Raw genomic sequence first — 12,961 nt, 5'->3', positions numbered from 1 at the left:
CCGAAGAGAAAAGAGGAGCTGAAGAGGAGGAGTTCCTGCGAGCCCTTCTCTTCGTCTTCCCAGGGTCCGTACGTGGTCCACTCAGCTCGCTGCTCCAGAAGGCAGTTCTCTGGCATCACAGACTTCCAAGCATGCCGCTCTTCGATGGCACACAGCTCTCTCTCCTCTTCCTTTTCAACACCCCGGGGCCAACAAGTGCTTGTTATGAATCAAAACAGCTTCTGTTGGCCCGGGCATAATGTGCTAGGATTGTTTATCAACGATGGGAGAGCAAAGGCTTTGCAGGACGTTTCAAGAGTGACTGCCAAAACCACGGTAGCAGGTGAAATCGTGAGTTCATTTGTCACCTGAAACTTCAATGGGGGCGTCTAACTTAGGGGCAGGGCTCTGTGTATCCTGAATATTATTTTCCTGTAGGAAACCAAAAAATGGAGCCCTCACTCGTTTCTACAGTTTCACAATTTGAGTCATTTGCCATTTGCAAAGAAAAACGCAGTTTCAACTGGGTTGGAAGAAAACACAGCTCACACTGGAATCACCTCCCTAAATGAGGTGATTCTGTACTAACAGCTCAATCTTCCCAAAGAAACACGAGTTAAGTTTTTGTCAGAAAGGTAAACTCTTGTGTAGGAAGTTCATGGCTAAGACTGAAATTTAATGTACTATTATTTCTTTTCAGATTTCTAATCCTGCGTGGCTAGAACCATACGAACAGAAAAGCGCATCTATGTGAATATTCTTCCATGAAATGCTTTTGTTCTCGAAACTGTGAAAGAAATCCCCGTCTCTTGAGAATTTGATTTTGCAGGTTCTTGCAGGGACGGCTACCATTCGTTCATGCTGCGAACTCTCACAGCCCCCACTCTCCTTCCTTGCTCCACAAATACAGGTGCCACGTAAGCCGACGGGATTTTTTTTCTTCCTTTGAAGGTGGGGCTATTTTATTCCCAGGTAACCACATACACTTTAAGTATCTAACGGAAATAAATGGCGCATTTCCTCTCCCACCTTAAAATGCCTTCAATTAAAAAACATTTCCAGAGAGAGAGGAACATTGCCAATGCTGAGCTGTATGTGGTAATTGTATTCCTTTTGAAATGTGATAGATATTAGGTATTGTGGCAGATTGTGAGGTAATATTCATCTCTCTTGTAAAACATATATTCCCAGGAGGTATAGCGAAAGTATTAGATGTTTCGGCCAGAATAAAGTGTATTCCATTTCCAGGAGGTTTTTGTGATCAGGGCTTTTGTGCAGACCTGACTAGCCCAGGCACCCTCTCCAGTCTTTGTGAACCACTCAGGTGGTAGTTCTGGGGAGGTGAGTCAACCTCCCTTTCCGTGGCTGCACAAAGACACAGCTCTCTGCGATCGGGCAGCCGGGGGTGTCCCCGTGGCCCTGAATTGGGTACTCAATCCCTCCCCCCACCACCAAAACACAACATTTTCAGAAGTTCCCCTAATCGCCTGATGGAATATCGAAGCCTGATTGCTGACACGGGGCGTGTTGTGCTACGAAACACGTCTCTTGCTTTTCTAGAAAAAATAGACAAATCTCAGTTCATTCCCCACTGCTAAATTTTGGCACGAACGGTCACTCTTTTTAAGTGACATCCAGGGGGAAGGAAGTCGTTGCCACATTTCCAAGGAGAATCCGGGGTTAGCTTCATGGCTCAGTGCATCTCAGAACGAATGTTCCTCATCGTGCTCGCCCGGTCCCCAGGTCACTGCGGTCCTGGAAGAGAGGACGGAGTGCAAAGCCAAGCGGCCGTCTGCGTTCTGAGGGAGGACAGCATGCTGCTGTCACCCTCCTGGGTGGGTCCCCAGGCTCATCCCAGAGGTGCTGGCACAGCCTCGTGGTGGCCCCGGACCCTGGGTGAACTGTCCGTGCCCTGGGGTGCCCAAGCCAGACCTGCGCCCACATCAATCGCAGGGTCATTCTGAGAAGGCAAAAAACACTTGCGGCCGTGCCACGGCTGCACTGTGCGTGCAAACACTCATTTCTAACCAGGGCAGGAAGGTCCTCGGCAAGCAATGGCTCCCCGGGGCTCCTCTGCCCCAAGCACACGAGGAGAGAAGAGTCAGCGGAGGCCGGGTGCTCAGAGCCCGGTCCACAAGGTGCCGTGGCCCCCTTTCCCTGTCTTGAGAAATGGAACCAATCCAAGGACACATTTGGAATAGAGCTCATGATGACTTTGTGGCCAACCTGGCTCCAGCGTCCCACCGGCTTGCACCTGCGGGCATAGGCAGGGTCGTACGTGGGACAGGAAGCCCCCTCGCTCTGGCAACAGAGCTCAGCCATGGATCGTGACCCTGGGGACTAAGCGTTGCTCCTCTCTTGCGGCCGAAATCACGGGCGTGCCACCGCCTGAGAAAGAACGTGTTCTCCGCTGGGAAATATATGCTCAGCTGTCGTCTCTGGATCACCGAGGCTTACCTCTTGCGATAGGCCCTTAAAAAACCACATATCTTGTTCTCCATCCTGGACGCTTCTTACAGGGTAAGCTCTGCTATCTAACCCACGAGCGGGACCTCTGGGCTTTACAACCAGAACGTATTTTAAATCTATCCATGAGCTCACTGCACCCCAGTGCCCATGCCCCCCATTTTCCTCAGGACTAGAACTGGAGAATTGCAGTGAGCTACGCTAAGACTGCCTTTCCCGACCTTCCTTTGGCCAGCCACGGTTACTCGGACGGAAGTAAACGTAGTATACGCACGTCGCACAGCGCCCGTAAGGGAAGGAAGCGTACCTTCCTCCTTTCTCTTTATTCTTTGCTTCTAACTGGGATGCAGAGCTCATGGCCGGGGCCCGAGTAGCCACCTGAGACAGTGAGGTAAGCTCCGGGAGGCACCGGCGCTGCCCTGCTGCCTGGAATTCTGTGGGAGAAACAAATCTCCTTCAAGCCGTTGCTTCCACTGGGGGCTCTGGGTCACCCCGCGCTGAGCCGAACCGTAACTAGGGAGATCACTGTTTTATTCACCACCAACATGCGCTGGTGTTACCTCTTGTTTGATCACTTTACAAATTAGATGGTGTTACTCCCCGGGTCGAAACCCTGTCACGGCTCCCCACTGTGCTTGGAATCAAATCCAGACTCCGTACCGCAGGCCCGGGGAGGCTCGGATCCTACCACCTAGCAGCTGACGTGTCAGACCCCCCGGCAGCTGCCTTTCGCCTCGTCCTCCAGGAAGTGCGGGTCATTCTAGCCTCAGGGCCTTTGCACTCGCTGTCCTCTCTTCCCGGCGTACTGTCTTTCCACCCCTTCACGCGGCTAGTTCTACTCACCCCTCACCCCTCGACTTAACTACCCCCATCCCGAGAGAGTCTATTTTCACGGGCGGGTAGACCCAGCTTTCAGTGCGCCCTGCACCTCGCCTGGTGTCATAGAGTCCCTGACATCACGATTCCTATTCGCACTTCTGCAGCCTTCGTGCCATGACTGGTGGGAAGAACGGGCAGGACGAGCAGGTTTGGGGCTGCCCACCCCCATGAGGCTGGCTTCCCTGGGCCTTGTATTAAAGCTTCAGCCCCGATCCACCAGAAATGAATGGAAGCTTCTGCCGCTCGATCCGCACGGTGATGCTCCGTGAGCCAAGGCTCTGGTGCTGCAGGGAGAGGAGGCTTCTGGGAAGTTCAGCCCAGGAAAGCCTGGAAGAAGAAGAGAGGAGACGTGACACCAGGAGGTGAGGAGGCAGAAGAGAAAGAAAGCATCGTGACCCCCGGCCGAACAGAGGTAGCCATCACCGCCGGTGAATCCGGGGAGGTGGAACCGTGACACAGACAGGCAGCCAGCAGCCCCCACGAGGCTCACAGCGTCCGAGCGATGGGCTGGAGGGCCGTCTGTCCCCCGGGGAAGGTTTCCTCCTCGGTACAACAGGCACCTGGGGCTGGACGATTCCTCGTTGCCGGGACACGATCCCAGGCCTTCCTGAGATGCTCTGTGGCATCCCTGGTCTCTACCCAAGAGGCGCCCGGGCCACCTCCCTCCCACCAATTTGCGACAACAGTGAACGCGTCCACATATTGTCAGTCGGTCCCTGTGGGGGGCAAAACTGCCCCCAGCAGAGGACCACTTGTCCTTGTGCAAACTGAAGAGGGGTTTCTGGGTGAACGGCTTACTTCTGGGGGGGGGCGGATTTCCCCAGTGAAGGGGGGCTCGGCTTCGTCCGGAAGGGAATCCAAGTGAGGCCACGGTAACATGAACTCGGGAAAAGCTGAGAGGTTGAGGCTGACGTGCCGGCCGGGGAAGCGGACTCCAAGGCCCCTGACACTCTGCTCAGGTGGGTGCCTTGTTCTAGACTGGTTTTGTTCCAGGCCCGTTAGGTAGGGGGTCCGTCACACCCCACCTTTCCAGAGGCCCCGCTCCTCCCACTGAATCTCTCTAGCCTCACCCCTCCCTCCTCTCTGTGATCTGTCTGGCCTGGAAGGCACCTGAGCCTGTGGTCCTTGGAACAAAGCTTTAGTAGCTGCTGGGTGAGGACGAGAATGACCCCGACAGGCTGAGCGAGTCCTAGACTCTCTAACCCATCCGCAATGTTTGCGGTAGGAACTACGCGACTCTTCTCGTCTGCACGGCTCGGCATAATGTCACCGTGAGAGTGCCTGGCCCAGAGCTCAGATGCAGCCAAGATGATGGAACCCAGGAGACCCCACAGAATGCCCAGGGGGTCTGTGCGAACACCTGCCCCGATGGGAGGGCACCCGGGCCGCCTTCTCCCGGGGAAGTGCCCCCCTCTGCGGGGTCAAGCCCCAGCACGTCAGGCTCCAGCCCCCCCGCCCCGACCCCCTCGCTCATTATGCCCCGAGTTCGGCCTTGACAACACGCCTCTTCCCCTCTTTTTCTCCCAGCCTTTCCACGCACGGCCTCCCTCCCTGGCTCCCCAGAAGGTCAAACTGCACCGAGCCCTTCACCGGCCCTCATTCCAGCGCCCCCCACCCTGTGGTCTTCCCCACCCGGCCCCCCAGATCCCTGCTCCTGCGGGCAGTCAGTCAGTGGTGTTCATCCCCAGCCCTGGACTCCCGCTACAGTGCTCTGTGCCAGACTCGTTCTCCCTGACAGGCCATCAGGTCTGCCACCATCCAGAGAACAGCCTGACCGCCGGGTCTCGGAGAAAACTGAGCAAGCCAGCCCCGGATCCCTCAGCGGGCTGCCTGCCACACCTGCGTCCTAGCTCTGGGAGGAGGAGCCCCCTTCCCCCCACTGAGGCCAGCCCCCCACGGTGGTGGACACCCTCCTCTTCCTCTCTTAGATGCTTTTCCAATACACTCAATGCTTTTCCTTTCTACTGCCTGCTCTCTGAAAGCCTGGGAGCCTGAGGACAGCTAGCCGTTCCTTAGAACCCTCCCTGCGGCCTCATCATCGGAGACCCAGCTCCGTCCCACTCCTTCCCATCACGAGGCAAGCGACTTGGAAGTCAGCCCTTTCTTGCTATTTCTTTTCGAAACTAACACTGTTTATTTATTGCTAACCTTTTTCTCAATGCGAAAACAATACACGTCCATGTGAGACCATTCAGAAACTGTAGCAAAGCATGTAGAAGGAAATAAAAATCACACGCAATCCCACAACTTGGAGGGAGTGACTAATTTTGATTCATCCGTGCACTTTTTAAGGGTAAAATCTGGAGGACACTTTTGCATCCTGTTGTTTCTACTTGATGCTGAGTTTTGAACCTATTCCCACGTCAGAAACGTGTTTCCTAAGTGACTTCTCGGTGTCCGAGTTCAGGTACACGCCAAGAGGCACTTGGCCGTATCCTCCACTGCCGTCCATTCCGGGCCATTTAGATTTCTGTAGTTCTATGTACTAATATGATGAGCTTCAGGGACCACTAGCCCTTAAGTACATTCTGATTACTTATGTGAGATCAATGCCAATTAAAAACATGGCACCAGGGGTTCCCCGGGCGGCTCAGTCGGTTGAGCGTCCGACTTCGGCTCGGGTCATGATCTCGCGGTTTGGGAGCTCGAGCCCCGCGTCGGGCTCTGTGCCGACGGCTCGGAGCCCGGAGCCTGCTTCGGATTCTGTGTCTCCTCCTCTCTCTGCCCCTCCCCTGCTCACCCTCACTCTCTGTCTCTCAATAATGAATAAACATTAAAAAACAAATTTAAGTGTTTATCTTTTCCTCATGTGCTCATTAAAAAACAAAACAAAACAAAATTAAAAAAAAAAAAACCCAAAACACAAAAAACGAAACCAAACAAAAACAAAACAAAAAGTCCCAAAACTCTGTATGCCTTAGGAGTAGTCACTCTTTTCTCGTTCATTTGTCAGGAGTACCTTTGCCATTTTTGTCGCTTCCTTTTCCATTTCTTATCCATGCAGTGATTTTTACAAGTTTGGACAGGATCAAACCCGTGCATGTTCTTCCTTTCTTGTTACCTTTGCCTTTCCCCCACTCGTTTTCCTGCCCCCTGCACTCGGTCTTCTCCCCGAACGTGTGGCTAGAACCGCTCTGCAAACCCAACGGCAACCAGCAGCCCCAGCTGCCCGGAACAAAAGGCTCTCGGTGGCCGTTTGCTGTTGCCTGCTCGGTCAGGGAGCCGCCCTCGCCTTTTCTTCCTCCCGCATCTGAGATCCCCATCCGTTCACCGTCTTCACAGACATGCGTTAGGTTCTCAGCCACACGGAGGGGAGGGCGCAGAGATTCCGCGTGGACTCCTGCCCCTTGCAAAGCAGGACACTTGCCACAAGGATGGACCCACAAGGACCCGTCGTTGCCGGACCGTCTTTCTCTGCCCATGCCTCTTGGCGTCCTCCGGGCTGTGACCTTGGCCCTGTTCTCTTCCCGTTCTGCCGCTTGCCCGAGACCGCTGCCCTCTCCCACCGACGATGCGCGCCACGTTCTCAGTTGGCCCTCTCTCGTGGCTCCAGACCTGCAGCCTCCCGCTGCTTCCTGCGCATCCTCCTGAAAAGGTCCCACTGGCTCCCCGACCTCCTTGGGGGCAAACCCCCTCCTCTTCCCCGTTCCCTTCTCCGGAGACACTAGAGCCTTCCCAGACGTGGCGCGCTTCCACACCCCACGGGTGCCCTTCCTCCTTGTCAGTTTCCCAGCTCGAGCCCCTCCTCCCACCACGCTGCCATAATTCAGACCCCTGTTGGCCCCAACTTTGCGGTGAGCAGATTCGCGCCCCACTGAAGAGTTCGTGCTCTCCGGTGAACAGACTTCCTTGTTGGTCCCCAGTCACGTCGCCTGTAACACAGAAGTGATTCGAGCCCTTGCCTCGTGTGCTTGTGTCGAGGACTAAGTAAGGTGAGATGGGTGAGGCGCTTAGCCGGATCCCCGGCATATAGCAAGTGTCCAAGTGGATGTCAACCGTCCTAATTCTTTATCCCACCGCTTCCGGCCTGACGCATCCACAAGGCCCACTGCCACGCTGCCGCCATAATTCTCCCTCTCGAACGCAAACCAGATCACGGCTTGTCTCCCTGGACGAAGTCTCCTTCACTGCAGGAGACATCTAAATACCTCCAGACCATACAGGCTTTTCGTGGCATCGGCTGCTTCCCACCCCCCTCGGGTGGCGGTCTCACCGTCTCCGCCCTGTGTTTCAGCCTTGCTGGATGCAGCTGTCGGCTCTCGCCTCGGTCACCACGTGTGACAGCCATGCCCGTGCCTGCGGGTCTGGTTGGGCCCCATGGGTTAGCATAGGCCCGACTGGTGTATGGGCTGCAAGCCACAGTTTGGGTGTAAATTTGCCCTCTTGTGTGTGTTACGGGGCCCCGGCTCACAAGTCGGTGCCTGCCCTTTTCACGTCTGGTCACCACCGCACAGGAGCCATGCCAGACCGAGCAGGCTTAGCAAGGCCCCCACTTCACATCTGCTCATCTACCGGCCAGAGCAAGTCACGTGGCCAAACCCGGCATCGGTGATGCAGGAACGTACGCTCTGTCCAGAGGAAGGGATGCAGAGGGGGCCCTGGCCAAACGGTAACCCTGAATTACCCACATCCCTGAGCACGCCGCGCTACCTCTCACGCCCCTGGGCATTTGCCGGCGGCCCTTCCTGGAGAGGTCTTCACCTCCCAGGCCCCTTCTTCCACCTAACAGACAAGCATCTGTCTCCTAAGGCTCTGCTTAGCTGTCACCTCCTCAATAAAGACATTCCCCTTGCCCCAGATAGACCTTGCCTCAGTTTCCCCCAGGCACTCACCATGACCTGTGCATAAGCGGTCTTGTCATCCTCCATGCCTGGCATAGAACACTTAGAAATTTCTATTGTGGGGGCGCCTGGGGCTCAGCCTGTTAAATGTCCAACTCTTGATTTCAGCTCTGCTCATGATCTTGTGGTCCGTGAGTTCGAGTCCCACTTCAGGCTCTGTCCTGACAGTACGGAGCCTACTTGGGATTCTCTCTCTCTCTCTCTCTCTCTGCCCCTCCCCTGTGTGCTCTCTCTCTCTCTCTCTCAAGACAAATAAATAAATATTTGTTAAAAAGGAAGAAATCTCATTGTGGTTGAGTGGGTGGATATGTGAAGTTGGTCTAGTAAATTTCCCTATAATTCAGCCAGCGTAATGTAAGCCCTTCTCAAATAATCTCTTTTCTTTAAAAAAAAAAGTCTGAAAAAAAATATTATGTATTACAAACCAGACATTCTATGGATACTGGCATTTCAAACCAGATATTCTCAGATAACCATCTGGTCCTGTCTAATTACTTAAAGAGGGACCATGGATTACATCGGTCAGACCAAAGTTTACACGAGAAGCAGTTGTATCATGAATGATCTTAAACCTGGATACAATGGATAAGTCTTATTTATGCTTGTGGGACCACAGGCAACCCAAGCCTTGTACCCTGGCATCAGCCTGGTGGGATGCGGGCACACCCAGGGGCATGTTCTGTTAATTTACAGTGATACCCCAAAGCACTTCCTATGAGTGCCTGGGCCTGCTCTTATCCCCTTGATATAATACATGGGAATCTTACTGAATCCGGGAGAGAGAGACACAGATAGACATTGTCCCGTAGAAAAACTCATACTGGTTTTCACTTGAAACAGAAGACGTTCTCGGTAGAAATATTTTGAAGCCAAAATAAATAAAAAAGAAAAAGTAGAAAAGAGTCAAACAGGCAATTATTTGTAATAGAAAAAACTATTGATTTTCCTTTTTTGATACATAGTCTAAATTATCCCTCAAGAAAAGTAGTAATGCATCTTTAAACAGATTTATTGGTTCTAGGAGGGAAAAAATGTATTATTTAACTTCCATGCTATTGGATTTTTCTTTTATGTTAGACGTAGAGATTGTGCAGAAGCACAGAGCTGGGACAGAGAAATACTTTCAAGGATCGTGGTTATTTTGGGTCCCAAGGTAAGATGCTTTCGTATTTCTCTCAAAGCAGTAAGAGTTCGTAAACAAAAGATCATTTTTCTTGCTAAACAGATGGCATCACCCAATTGCAATAAGTATGTTTTCCACCAGATTCAAAGTTCCCGTGGGTGGAATGAACAAACCACACTGGATCCCTGAGTGCTACTTTGAGGATCAGCCTCTTTGTTATAAAGGATCTTTGCCCCGGGGAACAATCCCGGAGCCACAATCCCCTTCTCCGAGCTGGATTTCTGCACTTCTCCCTCTTACTCGATGACTTCTGAGCTCAGAAGGCACAGTAACCGGCCTCGTGGGGAAGCCTCTCTCTCATCCTATCCAATGAACTTGAAGTTGACCGGAAGAGCCGTGCCTGTTCTCTTCCCAGCTCTGTATGTAGCCTGTGCCGTCTCTCTCGGAAGAGGGACCTTGGGCTCGATGGGGCCTGACACATTTGGGGCTGCAGAGACCGTGGACCAGGCCCCACAGCTCTCTGTTTGCCTGTCACGTGACCTTGCAAAGCCCCCTCACCCAGGTGTCCCTATCTATCAGTCAGCGACAATCCTAGGTGACCTCGCTGGATTGTCACAAAGAAAAATTACTCCAAAGGATTGGAAAGCATTTTTCAAATATAGAGTGCTCTAAAAGCCATAAATAAATATTTCAGACCACAGCTACAAGCTGAGCCCCTCATCATGTTTATTCTGTATAGTTCAGCACTTCAGGAGTTTGATGTGTTTGTTCTCTGTTTTTAATAACTAGGCTCTTTCAATGAGCTCGGGGTATATTTACCAGGAGTCAATATGGAATGACCTGTAAAATCTAGTGGCCAGAAAGCATCGGGTCTGAACTATAACCAAGGAAGTCCCCAGACCACCCTTAAGCACACTGCCCTCCCCACTGCTTCCCGGGTCATTGCGCTCACATGTCCACAGGAGAAGGAGATCCAGGATCGGAAAAGGGAACGCCCATGCTTTTCACGCCACTCCACATGGCGGTTCTTCCCTCTTTCGGGGATGATTTTGGCATTCTGGTTCTTTACGTTGAGATCGACGTGCCAAGTCTGTGAGGCTGCTCTACGACCCACCTCAGGAACCGTGGACACGGCAGTCACTCGGTGCCCGCAGGCTGGAACATCTCCTTGACCGCAATGCAACAGGACAGAGGCAAGCGTCCTTCTGGTCACCCAACAGCACAACGGCCGCTATGGGCGTTTCTGTTCAGTGGCCATTCGGCCACTACCATCCGTCACTACCTGGGTGCCCACTCTTCTCCTTCCTCCCCGTGGCTTCCACACCTAGACCTCAGCACTTGTACCTACAAAACTCAGTAGTTGTCTATGTGGAACCCAAAGGCACGTCCTATTCTATATTCCAACGTGTGTACTTGGGGAGACTGGCTACTTGACAAGCAGCCTTAATCACCTTCCTACCACGAGATGGAACCTTTTCTACACGGAACTGTCCTTTAGAAACCAAGCCAATGAAAGCCTGGTCAGAGTTTCGAAAAGCCAGCCACTTGCAAGAGGATTATCTGTAAAGACCAGCTGTACACCTTTCTTTGCTGTGAATAAGGAATGCTTTCGTTCCACGAGGCTCCCGAGTTCATGATCAAACCTTCTGGTGAGAAAACAGGGCACAGAGAAATCCGTACACTCCCCGTGTGACAGATGATGTTGTGAATGCAGACCCTTCTTTAAAACTCCAGCTAATTCAGGTGGCAGGATGAAGTGTCATAATTAATCCCTCATGTATTGCAAGCAATTTAATGTCAAAATAATCAACAGTAGCTTTTTTTACCCTTTTGTGAGTACATAATAAATACTGCCATTTAGCCGAAGCAAACATCGGATTTCTTTTCTGGTCTTTGAATAACACTATCTGTGAGGTAAATACCAGACCCTATCCCTCAAGCTCCCCTCCCCAAGCCCCACCAAGCTCATGTACATATTCTCCTTAGGAAAAGATATGGTGGGTGTCAAAAGAGGAGTAGCGTGTCTAATTTCCATTGGGTTCCTCCCAGCACTCCTGAAGAAGATGAACGCTGCCCTCTCTCTCCAACGCAGAACGTGGAGCACGGTGGGTCTACACCTTCCTCTTCACTGCTTCTCTCCAGGAGGTCTTATGTCACGGTGTTTGTGACATCTTCCCCTTCCAGGGTGCCGGGGCGGGGGTTGCTTTAGGTAGAAGCTCTCCTGTTGCAATGATGTAGCGATGAGGAGGAGAGCCCCGGGAGCAAGTTCAGGGCAGATGGTTGATCTCCAGAAGGTACGTGTGAGCAAAGAATGCCTAAAATCCAGGCTTTGAGGTGATCCTTCCCGTCAGGTAGGAAGACCAAAGAATGACTCTTCTACCTTGAAAGATCTTGTGTGGAGATAATTTCTAAAATATTGAAGTGGGAAACAGGGTCCCAAGAAGAGCTCCTTCTCAATGAGTAGGTTTTCATTATCACGGACCTGAGTTTCCATGACATGGCATTGCATTTTACCCCGTGCTATCTGTTCGGCCGTCGTGACCAAAGACCCTGGGTCTCTCCTTTAGATATTTACACATTTTGTGGGTGTGCAGGAAGCTTACAACTACCTACTTTCATGTTATCATGGTCTTCGTTACACTATTATTGGTTTTTATTCAACTCATACAGAGTGTCCACTTTGCCAGAAGCTCTGGATAGAGTTTCCTGTGATATGGAGAAAAAGAAAACACAGTTTAAGTGTTCACACAACACACACACACACACACACACACACACACACACATACACACACACAGGCCAATAATCATAATAAAACATAATTCCCCTCTGAGGCATGTCTGAGAGGCCAAGACTATTCCTCGTTTCTTGGATTTGCAGGTCCTGGTACAACACTTTGCATATGGCAGCTGTTCCATTACCGTCCCACGATGATGCCATTTACCTTGACTGGGCAGGGAGGAACTTCCAGAACAGATTAGACAGTAAGCCATTCACATGATGACACAGGAAGGGTGCTGGGGCTGCTCTGAGAGAGAGTGCCTCTTTTGTCGATCTTACCACATCTCTGAGGACATGGGCAGATCGTGGGAAGACACCCGAAATGTCTGAGTGGCAGCATTTTAAGTTTTTCCAATACTTCTTTTATATGACCTTATTAGATTCAATAGCCAATTACCCAAATAGATCCCGAGTGGATGGCACACGGGTAGAGTGTGTAAGGACAGAATGCACTGCTGTGGGGGAGTCCAGACTGCAGGGCAGACCCAGGGACATGGGGACACTGGACACATCGCAGAGATGCTGAAGCATGAACCGGGGTCTGCCCGCAGGCAGAAGGGCAGTGAAGCCAACCCGCCCAGCTAACGGCTTTCTGTGGGCTGACTCTGTTTGCAGTATATCTTTATGACCAGGAAGAACACTTCTGTCCACGCAACCCTCAAGCTCCCTATAAAGTGGCTTAAAATGCTCGGAAAGAGGGGCGGGAGAGCACAGCACAGAAGGTTTGCAGAAGCTGCATTTAAAACCGCCAAATCAATCTCCCTTGTAGACTTTTCTTTTAAAATAAACTTATCTCTGAAAGCTGCCTCTCGAAGCTTTCGCTCTAACAGTAGGGTTTCGCTGGTTTACGAGCTGGTGGTAAAATCCTAAAACCAGAAGCTCCTCAAGGAGG

The sequence above is a fragment of the Prionailurus bengalensis genome, chromosome D3, assembly GCF_016509475.1.
Source record: "Prionailurus bengalensis isolate Pbe53 chromosome D3, Fcat_Pben_1.1_paternal_pri, whole genome shotgun sequence".
Lineage (NCBI taxonomy): Eukaryota > Metazoa > Chordata > Mammalia > Carnivora > Felidae > Prionailurus > Prionailurus bengalensis.
This window is presented reverse-complemented; position numbering follows the sequence as displayed.